Source organism: Citrus clementina, unplaced genomic scaffold, assembly GCF_000493195.1.
Source record: "Citrus clementina cultivar Clemenules unplaced genomic scaffold, Citrus_clementina_v1.0 scaffold_9, whole genome shotgun sequence".
Lineage (NCBI taxonomy): Eukaryota > Viridiplantae > Streptophyta > Magnoliopsida > Sapindales > Rutaceae > Citrus > Citrus x clementina.
The window spans coordinates 5,440,540-5,447,631 of record NW_006261964.1 but is presented as its reverse complement, the minus strand read 5'-3'; positions in this window follow the sequence as shown (position 1 = coordinate 5,447,631).

The window sequence follows — 7,092 nt, the reverse complement described above, 5'->3', positions numbered from 1 at the left end:
AGCAAGATTAGAATATAAAAATTTGATTAATAATTTTGCACCTCAAAAAACCAGAATAATGGATTTTAAATAAATAAGTTTTTAGTAAAATTAACACATATATTTAAACTCAAATTTTTTAAAGGTCTAATTGAAACTATTCACCTAGAGTCCCAAAATTAGTTAAGCCCCCTTACAGACATGGAAATTTATAACTAGAGTTATATTAAAGGGAAATTATCATTGCACCACCTTTATTTTGCCTTATATTCATCTAACCACTACAAAATTTTAACATGTACTTTGCACCACATTTCTTTTCACATTTGTATCAACTAGCCACTTTTGCATTAATACTATTAAATAATTTTAATAAAATGATAATTTTACCCCTAAATAAATTAAAAGACCATTTTATTTTATAAAAGCTTTAAAAAATAAAAAATATATAATGATAAAAATATCCCTAAATTTAATAAAAATAAATCCCAAAATTAGAAATTTATTTTTAATAAAAATTATTTTAATATAAAATTATATTATAAAAATAATTGCAAAATTTTGTGATTTAATAAAAATCCCCTAAATTATTAAAATTTTAGGATTTATTCTTTTAAGAAATAAATTCAATTATTTTAATAAAATTTTACAAAATTATAATTTTTAATAAATAAATTCATTTATTTTTATTAAAAAATTTTAAAATTATAATTTTTAATAAAAATAATTATTAAAATTTTGTAAAATCTAAATTTAATAAAAATCAGTTGAGCACTTCTATTTGAGATTTATTTTTTATTAAATTTAGGGATATTTTTATGATCATAATTTTTTTAATTTTAAAAGTTTTTATAAGATAAAATAGTCTTTTAATTTATTTGGAGGTAAAATTGTCATTTTATTAAAATTATTTAATAATGTTAATGCAAAAGTGACTAGTTGATACAAATGTGAAAAGAAAGGTGGTGCAATGATAATTTCCTTATATTAAATAATAGTATGTTGGGTTGTGTTGAGTAGATTGAGTCACAATGTCACCAAACCCCAATCATACCTACTTCTAGCATTATGTATTTTAACTCTTAATTCTTCTAAGATTCGAACTTAGTGGTCAACTACTTAAAAATTATTATGGGGTAAGCCCAATCGAAATGGACATATATCATTTCGATTAAGATAATGACTAATGAGAGACATTTACTGTAATTTTTTATTTATTTGTCTTTTGAATTTAGAAATTGTGATGGCAAATCATAATGTATAATAAATATTAGCAGGGAAATCCTCCTTCCAAATAACCAAAGATGGTTAATTTGTAAAGTAAATCGAACTAGAGGATGTAATTATAACAAAAAGATAAACGAAAAAAGAGGGATGGGTCATGGGTAGGATATGTTTGCCAATGGCGCGTGTTCATTTATGAATAATATCTAATTGAGCTTTCGTCATGTAAACTTCGACGCAGATATGCAAAAAAATAGCTCATTTATACGGGCCATTTACAGGCTGTGTTAGGCTCAATTTGTACTGTTTGGCCCAACCGTTTAAAAAGAGTAATGCTTTTCTCATCCTTCCATTTTTTTAATATCTTTCCTTTGTGAAATTAGAGAAAAAGACATAAAAGTACAATTTCATTTTGATTAAATTTCAGTTTCATTTAGAATAAATTTTGTAAATATATTTTTCATAATAAAATTATTATTATAAAATAATTTAATTTCTCCATTGTTTCATAATTATTTTAATTTCATAAACAAAATTAATTATATCATTTATTATGATTAAAAAATAGTTAGGATTCATGATTTGTAAAGACATTTGAGTGTAACTAAATTCATATTTATATTTTATGTAATTTACAATAATAATAGAACTATAATTATAAAAGTGGAGTGATATAAGACTTTAAAAGTGGTGATAGAAGCGCTACTCGTTAAAAAATGAAAGGTTAGATGAAAAAAAAATTCAAAATGCATAAAAGTCTTTATGCTTTAGGAGTATTACTCATTTTTTTTTCGTTCATTGAATCTGATCTTCTTTTACGTTATAGAGAGTTCTTCGTTAAATATTCTCATACGTCATTATTTCGATATATATTTACCCTTCAAGACTATACTTATTGATTGTGCCCCTAGTTCTTCTTTCTTTTTGGTAAATTTTGACTTTTGAGTTTTCACAAGGTTTATTAAAAAAAATCATGACATATGCATATACAGAAAAATAAGATTAAGCATAATATTTCATAAGAAACTTAAACTATTTATCATAATCAAACAATTTTCTCTTGTATTTTCTTAACAAATTACAAGCTTGTTATTATTGGTGGTTACTAAAGAAGAATATACAAACAATAATATCTTAGACTGTTTTATACAATCATAAATGCATATGACATGAAACCACTGAGAGTTCCTTGGAACTTAGATCCTGAGAGGATAAAAAATCATGACTTTTGAGTTTTCTTTTTAGCTTATACAAGAAATTCTAAAATACTTTAGGTTTATATCTTCTCATTATATTCTTCCATGTGTATCTCTTAACAAAGATTAAGATCTTCTCTTAATTTGAACTTTCTTGAACTTTTGAAAATTTTATGTCGTGACTTTTAATGATTATATATGACGAAGGTGGCATTTGTTTTTTTTTTTTTGAAATCTCAATACACCTGAATTAGTATGAATTCTGAATAAAACTGAATGTTTAAATCTAAATTTTTAAAAACAAATATTAAGTTGTTTACTCTTTTTAACATAAAAATTTTGAAAAATATTATTTTTACATTTGTGCCCTTATAAATTATAAATGTTAAATAAATAATAAATATCTTGAAGAACTTAAATAAGATAATATATTATTATAACTTAATTCATGTTCAATTGAATACAACCCTTTATAATCTAAATTATTATATGTTGATTAATTTTATTGTATTTCATGATGGTTTTATAAGAAAAATATTCATTAAAAAAATGAAGATAAATAATGCTAATTTGAAGAACATAAAAAGATATAAATAATAATAGTCTACCACTATATTATTAAATTCTATTTAGATAAGGATTAAAATTAATTAATTAGATGGGGATATTTTGGAGAATATCTTTTGATAATATCATCTAGACTTTTTAGATCAAGCAAAAAATTAAAAAATTGGCTTAATAACTTAATGACTTAATGATTGAAAAATATCATTAAGTTAAAAAAACAAACAGACTTAATATTTAAACTGATTGAAATTAAGTCAATTAAGTTAAAAATAAACAACCCCTAAGATTTAACATCTTTTTTTAGTTTTTATTAACCATCAATCACCCATCCGGAAAATTTCAAATCATGAGAAAATATTGACCCCTCAATGGATCATAAAGAATAAATACATACATGTATACAAAGTAATATTAATGCCTAAGATATAATTTTTTCTTAATTATTTCTAAAAAAGTGGAGAGATGGATACAACACAAATCAATTTTTAATCTGTACAATTTTTAAGATTGAAAATCAGATAATCAGCTAATTGTTTAAAAGTCGCTTCAGCAAACATGTAATTTGATTGACTATACTTTACAGGTTTATCCTCATCTATTCATTTATCAGGTTTATCCTCATCAATACCTGTAGTATAGTCAATAAAAAAGGCCTTCCAAAGAAAGGAAAGCACACGGAGTTCTTAATTACCTAGCGAGCGTAATCTCTAACTTACCGAATATTCAAACTTTGCTACTCCGTGGGTTCCATGCGAGGATACAAACCTAATACAAAGAGCTTTCTATACATAATACAGAAAGCGACCAGATAAAGAAAATTAACAATGGAAGGGACACGTGTTGAAGGATTTTAGGCTTCAGGTCTATATAAAAGGGCAGTTCTTTTAATTTTTCACCCTCATCAACCAAAGTTTAATTAATTCCTAAGATGTGTAAAACATACTTCTTGCTGCTAGCTTTGCTACTCAGAGTGGTGGTTCTCACCAATCGGCCACTCCCACCATTACCGATCACCACAGGCCACCATCAGCAGAGGAGGAAACTTGGGAAGAAACCCTAGAATCTCATGAACCATACCATGGTAAGCCACCAAAATATAAGCCCCCACTAAATCACTACCCACCAAAGGGTAAGGGAGAGAAGCCACCTCATGGACAGATTCCAGATCACCCTCCGGCGGAGGACGTGGAGGACTCATATCACAAGCCACCCACGAAGAAATATCATCCAAAGAAACCACCACACAAGCCTCCTACTTCCAACTGAATGACTAGCTAGATAGCTCGTGCTTAATAATATATATAAGTTGTAGTATGAAATTAAATAAGAGCTCTTAGTGATGCAATCACTTTGTATAATAAGACACTGTTAATTACGCATGGACTCGCTGCTACTACCAGGGCGAGCTCTGTATGTGTGTTCATGCATATATAATTTACTCCTTGTACTGTTTGTACGTCCGTCATATTTAGTATAGATGGATATTCATTTTGCTTGTTATAAAATTTTACAGTGTCAATATTTATTGTTTATAGTATATGGTTCAACAACTTAATCTAGTTCGAGCTAATTAATGATAGTATTCTCATTCTTTCATGGATCCCTTAGTTTTATATCTTTTATACCTTAAATTAATAGACTGTTTTTTTATTATGCAGTTCCCTTCAAAGATAATTAAAATTAAAGTAATGAGAAGTGAAATATCGTGACTTTTCATTCGTAGCTACAAAATTGATTCCAACATTTATTTATTTTTAAACTTAGCACATGATTTAAGGATCATCTCAAACTTATATTATTAGTCCAATAATTACAAAACACATCCCAAACGACATGACGACTTATAGAGAATCTGATTTATACAGTTCTTCTAAATTAAAATATACCCCACATAAAATAATTTATTTTAATCAATCCCTTCAGAATTAAATGTCTTTTGCAGTCGAGGGTTTCTGATTTTACAACAAAGAAAGAGATATAACTGTGAAATGATACAAGACACAACGTATTAATGATGATGTACAAATTTGGCAATAATATTTTGAGTTCGATGGTGCCGACGAATCGCTTATCTATCCACTTGGTTAGTTCCTTACTTTTTGGATATATAATTGTTTTTGTTTTCTCTAAATGATTTTATTTTTTCCTAGATAATAATAGTAATAAGAATAAGATATTATTTCTAAAACTAGATGGCTGGATTTTGTATTAAACAAAATTTTTTTCCTCATTATCAGGTGATTAGAAACTTTTTATTATTACTAAATGGATTTTTGTGTTTACAGATTACACTTAAATCGTCTTTATTTTTTATGCATTATGTTCTTGCTCATTTGTTTTTGTGTTATATATTTACGTGTGTTGTAATTTCTCCACTTTTTGATTCATCGCTATAATTTAATCTAGGTTATGTTATAGATCAATTCTTTTACTTTGTTTCATCTAAATTTTGCTTGAAAGATGCTTTTATCAGGAGCTTTAGAATCTTTGCATTTGGACTATTTTCAAGGTTTTTCCTTTTAACTTTAATATCAAAAGCTATAATTTGGACACAGCGCGGAATCGATACTATATGTCATTCTAATGTCGTTCTAGCGTATGTTCTTAAAATTCAAGAAGGAATAGATCTCAAAGAGAGAAATGAATAGATCTTGAAGAGAGAAAACGTGGAATTAACAACAAAAGATGAATTCAAAGGGAATAATCTGGAATATTGTTTATAAAAAGCTTAAAGGTCTTACAATAAAATATGAATAACAAGTCTATATATATTAGTAGCTAACTTAATCCTAGACCTGCCAAAATAAGACAAATAATCTAAAATCATAATTAAACTAGAAAATACAAAAATGACTCAAATAAGCTTACTAAAATAAGATAATCCTAATAAAATACTAAATACTAAATTGACTCAAATACTGTAATTCCTAATTTATTCCACCCTATATGCGTCCTACATCACAAAACCATGTAAAATATCTTTGGGTTTTAAATGAGGAATTATAGTATTTAAGTCAATTTTTATTTAGTATTTTATTAGGATTTATCTTGTTTAAGTAAGCTTATTTGAGTCATATTTGTAATTCTAGTTTAATTATGATTTTAACTTATTTCTTTTATTTTAGAAGGATAAGGATTAAGTTAGCTATTAATATATATGCACTTATTATTCATAATTTATTGTAATACTTATAAGTTTTTCATCAATACTATTTCATATTATGCCCTTTGAGTTTACATTTGTTGTTAATTTGATGTTTTCTAGCACTAGAAAGACATCTAACATCGCTTCCCATACTGCATCAAATTTGATCTGGATTTTGATTATTTTAAGTTCCTTTGTCGTATATGAAATCCATGGGTCATCACCTGAAATACAGCAAAAGCTTTAAGAAGCAAGGTGTATTGATCGTTAAGGTATATTCTTATGGACAATGATGAGCATCAGTCTGAAAGTGATAAGGAAGAATATTTGCCACTTGACAAACTGCATTGCACTCAAAACTATAGTTGAATTTGGAACAGAAGATAAGGATGAAATTTTCCGAGAAGATATTAAGTTCAATTCTGCCATGGCATCAGTACAGGTTATAGCTGTGGTAGAGCAAGATGTTAAATTGAAAAGATCAGAATTCAAGCCTTAACCACCTGCTTGCAAAGCTATTGTTGATCAGTTATTTAAGCTTTTTGAAAAAGCAAATTACGACCTCCTCATTCCCAGCATCAAGGCTATTGAGAAATTGGCTAGGACTTCCAAAGTAACAGAGAAAAGAATGATTCTTCCATTGGTTTAGCTTGTCTATTTTGGAAAAAAATATAATCTATTTATCGGTATTAGTTCTTTTATGCTACATTGCATTGCATGTACCAGATAGTGAAGAGCTTGCACTCACAGTGCTAGAAAAGAGTAAATAAAGCAGAGTTACATGATACAAGATCAATAGCTTCCGTCCAGTGATTATTTGTATTCAAAAGTTAGTAGCAGTTAACATAGGGAAGAGTATAAATAAACAATGTATTTATTTCAATGAAACCCAAGAAAATAACTTCTTCTGTATCCTCAATATGTACTGAAAATGGTGGGAACTTGCAATCTTCACCTAAGCTATGTTGTTCCAAGAGAAAT